General features: G+C 38.0%; 1 non-coding gene across 1 annotated transcript; it reads right to left on the bottom strand.

The window, feature by feature from the left end:
- Positions 1-9,630: 9,630 nt before the first annotated feature.
- Positions 9,631-9,761, bottom strand: LOC113181984 (U8 small nucleolar RNA). The gene has a single exon (XR_003300654.1). It is a non-coding gene; the product is annotated as a U8 small nucleolar RNA (small nucleolar RNA).
- Positions 9,762-11,780: the final 2,019 nt, after the last annotated feature.

The raw sequence follows: 11,780 nt of genomic DNA, 5'->3' as shown, positions 1-11,780 counted from the left end.
GGGGAATCATTAGAATTATCAAAGATTTGCACAAAATCAAAGTATTTATTTTGTTACCTTTAGGAATAAATGATTAACAAGAGAATGTCAAGCAACAACATGGTTGATAATAGCCTTTAATTTTGGTTCTGTAGTATTTCCTAAAAGGGTAGTTCCTGAGTTATCCAGGATTCTCAAATAACAAAATAATAAATACTTGGGCTGGGGTTATGGCTCAATGGTAGAGTGCTCACCTAGCATGCACGAGGCACTGGGTTCGATCCTCAGCACCACATAAATGTAAAATAAAGATATTGTGTCCACTTAAAAATTTTAAAAAATATATTTTAAAAAAATAAGTAAATACTAACACAAATTTCAAATAATAAAACCATTTTCAATTAATAAAACAATTTTCTGGGAAGCACTGATTATGGGCAAAAGAAACATGTCACTTAAAATGCTTATGGCTCTTGGGTCAGAGCTTAAAGGTATAGATCACGGAAGAAGAACATTTTGTATGTGAAGAGACGGCCTGTGCTTCCTTTCTCGGAGTGCGACTCGTGGAGGCGAGCAGAACTTTCTCTAGACCTGGGTTCTGTAAGTTGCACCGGCATTTACAGCTGGCCTCAGCCAGCGCTGACCTCAAAACTGATTGAATACCCAGCTCAAGTCACATCTCTGAGCTGTTCCATGTGAAAAGTGTGGTAGCCACTGGTCAGGGAAGGCTGTCTTCCTCTCCAGCCCCAAATATCTCCTCCAGTGTCTAAGACCTTTGTTCTGAGAAAGAACCCATTGGGACCAAATCTGAAGAAGAGAGTTAACTCCTTAAGCCTTTATCAGCTTCTGTTTAATTGAGACAGATACCCATGTTGGGACAGGGCAGTGGAATTTTGGACTAAGTAGAGAATTCTTACTCATAACACCAAAAAAACATGATTCATAAGAAATTGGTACATTGTGTTTTGTCAAGATTAAAAGCATTGGTGAAAGACTCTGTGTTCAAAGAATGGAAAGATGAGTTACGAATTGGGGGAATATATTTGTGAACCAAGTATCTAATCAAGGTCCCATGTCTGGAATTAAGAACTCTCAAAATTCAACAGTTTAAAAACAAAAATATTAAATTACTGAATGGGAAAAGATGTGGAAAAGGCATTTCATTAAGAGGAGACACAGAAGGAAAATAAACACATTTGAAAATGTTCAACATCATTAGCCATTGGGGAAATTAAAATTAAAACCATAAAGAGATATCACTAAATACCTATTAGAACAGCTAAAATTTAAAAACTTGTTTTTAAAGTGATAATGCCAAATTCTGGCAAGGATTTGGAGAAACCGGATCCCTGAAATGTTTTGGTTTTTGTTTTTTAAAAATATTTTTTAGTTGTTGATCGATTTTTATTTTATTAATTTATTTATGTGTGGTGCTGAGAATCAAACCCAGTGCCTCACACGTGCTAGGCAAGCACTCTACCGCTGAGCTGCATACAACTCCAGCCCAGATCCCTTAAATGGTGATCATAGGGATGTAAAATGACACAGTCACTCTAGAAAATCATGTGGCTGTGTCCTATAAAACTAAACATGCAGATAGACACAACCCAACAACTGCACTCTTGAGTATTCATCCCAGAGAAATAGAAAATTAAGAATCTGTATATGTGGATGTTTGTAAACACTTTACTTGTGATAGCCCCAAACTGAAGACAACTCAAATGTCTTTTGGTAAGTTAATAGTTAAAAAAAACAAAAAAAACAAAACAAACAAACAAACAAAAAAAAAAACGACTGCTTCATTCCCAAGGCTACTAGTCAGAAATAGAGGGGAAAAAATGATTCATACAACAACCAATTTCAAGATATTTATGCATGACTCTATTTATATAATAAAACTAGAGAGAAAGAGAAAGATTCCTGGTCACCAAAGGATGGGAATGCCCAGGGGCCAAATATAAAAAGGTAGTTTGAGAAGATGTCTTATCATGATGGAAGAGTTCCAAAACTTGATTGTGTTGATAGTTACATTAATCTATACGTGGGTTAAAGTTGCATGGAACTCAAAAAGTATTTAAGATAAAAAAATTTTTTAAAAATGTGTACATTGCCTAACTGTGACTAAAAAACCCATACACACACACACACACACACACAGAGCTATATAAGATGTCACCCCTGGGGGAAGTTGAGCAAAAAGCACGTGGGACTTTATCCACTATTTTTGTAACTTCTTGTATGTCTATAATTTTTTCAAAATAAAAGCTTGAGAGGTGGGGGTGGCCACCAAAACAAACTTCTTGTTTACGCTTTTACTGAGCCCCAGATCTACCCTCTCTGATTTAGAGATTGCTTTCCACCCCGCCACCCTGACTCTTTTCTTCATCTTTAAAAATTATTGGAAAGTTTCAGAAATGGGGTGTCTGGATTTGCTCGTCACTGGAAGTTTGAGCTGTTTAGGGTGATTCCGGTTTTCCTACTGAGAGTATGGTAAGATGGCACTTCCCCTACCCATATGAAGCTAGGCACAGTCACATAATTTGCTCTGACCAGGGAAATGTGAGCAGAAGGGACATTAGTTACTTCCAGAAGAAAGTCTTCAGGCATTGTAAGATTCTGAGTGCCCTGAGTGACATAAGGACAGGTACCCTTGTAATAACCAGTGGAAACAACTTACAAATGGAAAAGAAGCTTTTGCTGTGCTACCTTTGGGAACTCACCCTATCTGACAGAGAAGCAAAGATGTGTCAGTTTATCCTTTCAAAAAGCAATTTGGCAAGGAATTTTAATTTCCTTTGATACAGGAACTTAACTTGTAGGAATATATATCCACAGAAAGTCATAAAATACCATCCAAAACTTCATGTACCAAGATACTGAACAAGGAATTATTCATAATAAGAAAGAATAAGCAAACCAGAACAATAATTCAACCTCAGAAATGACATGACATAGATGTTCAACAAAAAGGGATGCATAAACAAAACATGGCTCCGTGGGATACACAATGTGATGTAGTCATTAGCATTTTGTGGGAATGTGTTTATGTTTTAATATTAAATAAAGGATCCAGGACATAAAATTGCATATGAAGTAATTATGTAAGCACATGCATAAAAATACTAGTGTCACCACAAATAAAAGGTATAACAGGTCAAAGAATGGAAATGATATTTGCAACACATATATTTGAAGAATTTAGCATTTAGTATTGTAAAGAATTCCTATGGAATTAAAAACAAACATCCAAAGTAAAAATGGGGGGAAAAAAACATGGAGAAAGGGGAACTCCTATACACTGTTGGTAGGAGAGCAAATTAGTATAGCCATGACAGAAGTTCCTCAGAAAACTGGAAATAGAGCTACCATAAGATCCAGCAGATGGAATACTGAGTGTATGTTCAAGGATTTAAAATCAGTATGCCAAAGAGACATCTTGTCTGGCTTAGATTAGATGTTCCCCAGAAGCTCATGTAAGACAATGCAAGAAAGCTTAGTGGTGAAATGATTGGATTATGAGAACCTTAAACCCCTCAGTGCATTTCTCCCCTGACAGGGATTAACTGAGTATCACCTAGGCAGGTAGGGTGTGGCTGGAGGAGGTGGGTCACTGGCAGCATGACTTTGGGGTATCTATTTTGTCCATGAGGGGCACTCTCTCTCTGCTTCTTGGTGGCCATGTCCTGACCCGCTTTCCATACTGTTCTGCCATGATGTTCTGCCTCACCTCGAGCCCCAAGGAATGGAACCAGCCATCTGTGGACTGAGACCTCTGAAACCATGAGCCTCAAAATAAACTTTTCCTAAAAATTGTTCTTGTGAGGTCTTTTGGTCACAGCAATGAAAAAGTCAACTAAAATCCATCTGTACTCCCACATTTACTGCAGCGCTATTTGCAGAAGCCAAGATAGAGAATCGACCTTGGTATCCACGGACAGGTAAATGAATAAAGAAAATGTGGATACATATTTCCGCATGCTGAACCCCATATCAAAATAAATAACTATCCCTTGCCAAATTGCCTTTTGAAAGGTTATATCAATCTATCTTTACATTTGTGTCAGGGTGCGTCCCCAAATGTAACAAAGCAAAAGCTTGTTTTCCACTTATGTGTATAAGACATTTTATTACTATTCCCTTGTGTGTGTGTGGGTTTGTGTATACACACACACACACAATGGAATATTATTCAGCCATAAAAAGAATGAAATTCTGTCATTTGAAGCAATATGGAAGGAACTAGAGGACGTTATGTTTAATGAAATAAGTTAGGCATAGATAAATACTATGTATTCTCACTTATATGGAAGCAAGTTGATCTCAAAGAAGTAGAGAATAGGATAGTGGTTACCAGAGCCTGGAGGGGTATGGAGGATGGTTAATAGGCTCAGGGGTATATTTGGATAGAAGGAATAACTCCTGGCGTTCTATAGCACTATAGGATAACTATGTTTGGCAATAATTAAATATTTCAAAATAGCTAATGGAGAGGGATCTTGAATGTTCTCAACACAAAGAAATGATACATGTCTAATTATCAATTATCCTGAGGCCATCATTAGACACTGCATTCATGTATTGGAATGTCACACTGTTCCCAATAAATCCGTAATTACTTTCTATGTGTTAATAAAAATGAAAATAGAGAAACTGAGTACAGTAATGCATACCTGTAATCTCAACTTCTGGTGAGAGTGGAGCTGAGGCAGGAGGATCACAAATTGGAGGCCAGCCTGAACAACTTAGTAAGACCCTATCTCAAAGATAAAATAAAAAGGGCTAGGGATGTAGCTCAGTGGTAGAGCACTTGCCTAGCATATGTGAGGCCCTGGGTTCAATTCCAAGTACTGCGAAAATTTAACTAAAAATATATTTTTTAAAAAATGGGCAAAGGCTGCAAATAGGCAATTGCAGAAAAGGAAATTCAAACAATAAGTAAACAATAAAAAGATGTCCACCTTCACTGAGAATTGGTTATATTAAAATAAAAACAGGATATTTTGCAACCGAGAGGAAAAGAAATTTTAAAACCTAAAAATACCAAGAGGCTGTCAAAACTGTGAAAGTGGGATCTCTCGTCTACTGCTGGCAACTTCACAAAAATGGGCACAACTGGATGCTCGTGTCCTTTGACACAGCAGTTTCATCTCTGGAACCATATTGTATAGAAGCTGTGACACATGTGCACAAGAGATGCATACCATGGTGCTTTTTGCAGCTTTGTTTATATGGCAAGACAATGGAAACAGCTAAGAATCCAACAGTATACCAGGTGTGGTGGCGCAAGCCTGTAATTCCAGCAGCTCAGGAGGCTGAGACAGGAAGATTGAAAATTCAAGGGCAGCCTCAGCAATTTAGCGAGGCCCTAAGCAACTCAGGGAAACCCTGTCTCTAAATAAAATATAAAAAGGGCTGGGGATGTAGCTCGGTGGTTAAGCATCCCTGGGTTCCAACCTCAGTAATCCACTCAGCCACAAAAAATCCAACACAATAAAAGGAATAAATGATGGTCATGAAATTGAATGTTATCAATAGTTTAAATGAAGGAACTTGACTTACATGTACAAACAAAAAAATCTTGAGAGCACCATTGAGTGAACAGGGCAAGTTGTGAAATGGAAAAGTGTGATTTAATTGATGTAATTTAAAAAATACGTGAAACTGTGTGTTGTTTATGGACATATGTGGATACGATCCAAACAAGGATAGGAAGAATCCATACCACCTTTAAGAAGGTGGAATAAGTAGCTTTGATTCTTAGTGTTTTTGTTCCTTTAAAAAGGGAGCAGGGGGCTCAAAAATAAGGCAAAATGTTAAAATTTGTTAGATAAAACTGGTAAATTCATAGAAGTTTATTTCATTATCCTCAGTATTTTCTTGATGCTTAAAATCTGTCATTATTATAACATTAGGAGGAAATAAACAAGGTTTACAATGATTGTCTATTAAAATTGTGTGCAACATGTCATCTTATACTTTTATGAAATTTCTGAATTATCCTCCATAAACACATTTATATATCTTTTACTTAGAAAAATCAAAATGAATCCATCCTTGATCTCAGACAGTTTTCATGGAAAGGAAACTGCTGTGATTATGCTTTTCTTGCCTATTCTGTAGCAGATAGGACACAAAATTGTAAAGAGTTAAAAAAAAAAACAAAACAACTATTCTCCCTTCTTTCCAGCTTTAGATACAGAAAAGGAATTACCATCAAAAATGGAGGAAAGGAAAGAACATGTGCCTCTCCTTCCACATGGCAAAGCCCCTGGCCCAGCCCTGGATGTCTGCTCAGGCACTGACTTCTTTGGCTCCCACTCCTCTCCATTATGGTTAATTTTGAATATTAGACTTCAAATCTCCCCCTCCACTGTCTGGAAGTTAGTCCCCAAGCTCTGCCCTGGCTCGGTCATGGTTAATACCAATGCTCTGCTTTTGAGACCTTCCTCCTCAGTCTTGATACTGAGAGAGAATTCAGTTTCCCTGGGTGGTTAAAGGCACCAACTTCCAAGGATGATTCTAAGCCTGTTCTACTACTAACTAGTTCTATCATCTTAGACAAACTAGCCTCTGGAAGTTTAGGAGTTTCATGTGTAAGGTGAGGTTGTGTTAGTCTGATGTTTATAAAATAAAGAAAATTAAAACCAAACTGATTTACACACACACACACACACACACACACACACACACACACGGACATATTAAATACTATAACTCTATAACTACGGGGCCCAAGATAGAATGCTGAAGAGCTCATTTCAGATGCAGCCAGAGGATCTCAAACTCTGGCACTGGGAATTGTTTCCCCACGTCTCAGTTCTGTGTGGGTCACATTTTCAGTCAAGATCTCCCCAGGAAGGGCAAGATGGCCACCACAGCTTAGAGCTTCCACCAAAACAGCTTTGACAAACCCAGGGAAAGAAGAGCCTCTTTGCCCAGAGTCCCAGCTTGGGCCTTGTGCTTATTGCTAGAGTCAGAGTTGGGACCCATCCACCTGATTATAGAGACAGATAACAGCTCTTGGAAGGAAAGCTGAGTTGCTTCTCATAGATGAGGGGAGAATGTGTACTGGTAAGGTCTGAAACAAAGCAAAACTGGTCCAGAAATGTCACTATAGGAAATAATAATATCTGCTTTTCCTCATAAGGTTTTTATGAGGTTAAATAAGAAATTAATGCCATGCTCAATTAAGCATGCCTATAAGCCTTCAAGCTTCACCATCACAATCTCTGTTCTAGCCTAATACCTCGTACATAAAGGTACTTAGAGATCCCTTTTGCTTAATCTTATCAAAATGTAGAATTACATATGGGTTGTCTATCCATATTAGAAAGACTAATAAGGACCGTTTATGTGTAGTTTGAGAAAGGAGAAGACAGACACATGTCTTATTCATTCCTAAAGATTCAGTGTCTGGCACCTACTAGAAACTCAGTTAATATTTTTTCACATTGAACTGAAAATAATTATGCTGAAACTCTTTCCATGAAACCCAGGGGATGTTGGTAAAATTAAACCATGTGGAATTTGAGTAGTGTTAATGTTTTGTTCATAGATTTCATGTATTTTTGCATATGTTTTATGGCATTTATATTAGATTCATAAATAAGATATTGCTCTGTTTGTGTGAACTCAATAAAATATTTTAAAATAACAATAAAAATGTCGTCCTGCCCTCTTATATATCTGTGGGTAATTTCGCTGATTTCTTAGCTCTTTAAGACTTAATGAAAGAACTCTGCAGGGTGGCAAGTTAGTGACAGCAAATGTGGCCTGGCCAGTAGGAAATGGAAAAGTCCTCTGGTAGCGCGCATTCAGTGGGGACAGACACCACTATAGAAAACAGCCATCCTGGGAATCATGCTTCCTCACCTCCAACAGGCGCGTGCCCTGGACAGGTCATTTGTCAGGCATCTGTCTGTTCAGGTAGCATTCTTGCAAGGGGGACTTGCAACACACATGCACGTGCATGTACACGTGCATGTGCAAGCGTGCGTGTGTGTGCACATGCGCGCACACACACACACAGAGACACGGAGTTAATTGCTAAGACTTTTTATTACAATGCATGGCGGCTCCAACTTCTGAACTGGCCGATTATTTCCTCATCAGATGTATGGAGAAGTCAATTACAGAGCCATCATTCAATCACTGTCCACTTTTTTTTTCCTTATAGTACTGGGGATTGGACCCAGGGGCCCTTTGCCAGCAAGCAACATCTCCAGTCATTTTATTCTTTTATTTTGAGACAGGGTCTCACTGAGTTGCCCAGGCTGGCCTTGAACTCACTACAATCCTCCCGCCTTAGCCACCCCTAAGTAGCTGGGATCACAGGATCACCCCTAAGTAGCCACTGCTCCCAGCAACCACTGTCCACTTTGCTGTTAGAACTGAGACTATACACTCAGAGCCCCCACACCAGGGGTTTTGGTTGAAAAAGATCAAATAAAGAGGAAGCTGTACTTCTATTCCTGAAAACTCAGCAATCCTCGAGCAAATTAAAACAGGATCTGAAATTCAAGTTCTGAAAGAATTCGGTCAAGCTGAGATTTAAAGAAACGTGGCCAATAAGGATGAAACTAATATCATTCCTCATGTCATCTAATCCATCCTTATCACGACATGGAGGGAGAAAGTTCGGGCCAGATTCTTGCTGAAACACTTATTTTGGAATCAATGGGAGCTGCCATTGAGAAAACACTTCATGAATAACTTCCTTTAGCCCTCATGACAACCCCATGACTGTGGCTGTCCCCAGCTGACAAAAGAAGAAATTGAGGCCCAAATAGATGATGTAAGTGATGATGTCATACGGGACAGCAGGATGGGCATTTAATACTCTCATGCTTCCCTACCACATTTACTACGCAAAGCACATTAAACTGTTCTCAATTTTAAATTAACCTATTATTCTAGAATTTTGAAACTTTTAAAATTTAAATTTTTAAAATTTTTAAAATTCTATTTTCTCTAATCACTATTGTCATAATAAGTAATTTAGTCAATTCCGACAAATTTTATGGTAGGCTAAAATAATGACCTCCAAAGATATCGGGTCTGGATCCATGCAACCTCTGAATGTGAATCTGTATGGAAATATCTTTACAGATGTAAGATAAGGAGCCTGCGATGAGGAGATTATAGAGATAATCCAGATGAGCCTAATGTGACCACGTGGATCCTTATAATAGAAAGGCAAGGGAGAAGAGAAAGAAGAAGAGAAGAAAACCTGGTACCGCAGCAGAGATGCAGAGTGAGGTGGGCACAAGTCACAAGAGGGTGGCAGCCACAGAAAGCAGGAGGAGACATGGAGCTGATAGAATGGTGCTGATTCTTGAGATATCAGTGATGCTGGCTTCAGAATTCTGGTCTCTGGAATTGTCAGGGAAATTTTTTCTGTCGTCTTACCTCAATAAATTTGTGGTAATTTGTTATAGCAGCTATAAGAAACTCATACATGTATGGAGCCCCGTGGAAGGTCAGTGTGTGTGTGTGTGTGTGTGTGTGTGTGTGTGTGTGTTTTCTCTGATCTTCACACTAACGTTATGAAACAAGTATTACATCGGTATAAAGAAAAGTGAAGTTTAGAGAGATTAAATAAGTGAGCCAAAAGTCCTAAGCAATTATAGCAGAACTGAGATTTTATTTTGAATCGGATAGGAGCAATCAGAGTGTTGCAAGTCCTTATTATTCATAGACACTAATCACCATACAAACTCCAATCATCCTGTTCCATCTGCCCTCCAAAAGGAGGAATAGATAAGGATTGTCCCACCTGAAGGTCAGAACTGGGATTTGAATCCTGGGCTGTACTATTTCCATTCCACCACTTCTCTTATTAGCCATTCAGTACTCTTTAAGTGAATTGGGATAAACAAATGGGAATAAATGTGGAAGGATTATTGGAGTTTTATTTATAAAAGAAATTTCAAAACACCTGGATGTATATTACTGAAGATTCCAACACTATTGAGGCTAAAATAGATCATCACAACTACATTCCTACACCAAAGGCTGTGGTATAAAGTGCTCTGTAACAATCAGCTTTGGCCAAGAACAACTCATCCTTGATGGTCAAAACTCCTGAAACCTCCTACAGGAAGGGAATATGAAAACTCAGACATAAGCTAAGTGTTATTGAACATAGAACACAGAATTTTAAAAAAGAGTTTTATATAATTTTATTTTTTATACAAAAAATGCATAAAGCAATTTCAAATCCTCATGGAATAGAATGAAATGTAAATATACATGCAATTATTTATATCAACCAAATAGAACACAGAATTAAAAAAAAAACTTTTAAACCATCATTTGGTTTTTGCCTAAATTCTAAAACAGTTCCAATTGAAGGAAGAAAGGACAAAAATTAACTTTGAATAGTGTTGCTTTCCATTTATTTATATTGACTTGCCTGTGAGTGGCCTTTGTTATATGGTATTTCAGTCTTAGTTCTTCCTGCAGATAATCTCTTTCTGTTGGTAAGCAATGAAAAAGAACAGATAAAGAAGTTGCTGCATAATAAATTATGACTCTGTTAAAATCATTTCATCACTGGTGTTTATAAAAATGTATTAGTCTGGCTGAAGATGTAGCTCAGTGGTAGAGTGCTTGCCTGGCATTAATAGGGCCCTAAGTTCAATTCCCAGCACCAAAAAATAAAAAATAGATAAAATAAAATAAATAAATGTGTGCGTGTGTGTGTGTGTTTGTGACATATATATGGATAGATGGGTATCTGTCTCTGTTCTACCTGTAATAGATTCAATACACATCCTAGGAGAGCCTACTATTACAAAATGACATGCAAGTTGCTGCTTTAAGGCAAAGGCCAGCAGTCCTAGAGGAACTTAGACACCAGTTATGATAATCATAATGATAACCAACGTCTCTGCAGCACTCACTACACACCGGTATTTTTCTCAAGGCATTCCTTGTATTCATTCCTTAATTCTCACAACTCCAGAGGTAGGTTCTGTTCTTGTGACCCCTACTTTAAAAATCAGGTTTAGAAAGGTTCAAACTTGTCCGTGATCCTTCAGCAGTGACTGAGCCACCATGTAAACTATATAGTCTGCTTAAGAAACCCATGCTCTTAACTGTTCCTAGATCAGAAATCAGACAAGGGAACAGTTGATCAAATATGAAATGGAGGAAGATATATTATCAAAAGAAATAGATAAGAGGGCTGGGGATGTGGCTCAAGTGGTAGTGCGCTCCCCTGGCATGCGTGCGGCCCGGGTTCGATCCTCAGCACCACATACCAACAAAGATGTTGTGTCCGCCGAGAACTGAAAAATAAATATTGAAAATTCTCTCTCTCTCTCTCTCTCTCTCTCTCTCTCTCTCTCTCTCTCTCTCTCTCCTCTCTCTCATTCTCTCTTAAAAAAAAAAAAAAAGAAATAGATAAGAAAGTTGCCTCAGTGTTCAGAGAGATCTGCCATGTGCCATTCTCCCTTCAGCTCACATTCCCAATTCATCAAACATTCCAAACACGGAATTCAAGCTCTGTGCCTCAGGATCTTTGCACTTACTGTTTTTTTCTGCCTGCAATTACTGTTAAGTATTTTATAATTAATTTGATTTTACTAAATTTGAAATAATTATGGAAATTTTATTATAATTAATTAAAGTTATTTTGTGTGCTTGTTAATTGTTTATTTTTTCCATTAGGTTCTGCTCCATGAGGGTCAAGCTCACCTCTGTCCTATTCATATCGAGTCCTGGATGTTCAATACATAACAGGCCCTCAATACTTACTTACGTGTTATTGTTGCAGTTGTGGGGAACTCAAGAAAGGC

The sequence above is a fragment of the Urocitellus parryii genome, chromosome 10 (genome assembly GCF_045843805.1).
Source record: "Urocitellus parryii isolate mUroPar1 chromosome 10, mUroPar1.hap1, whole genome shotgun sequence".
NCBI classification, from domain to species: domain Eukaryota; kingdom Metazoa; phylum Chordata; class Mammalia; order Rodentia; family Sciuridae; genus Urocitellus; species Urocitellus parryii.
The sequence above is the reverse complement of the archived record's forward strand: the minus strand, read 5'-3'. Positions and strand labels throughout refer to the sequence as shown.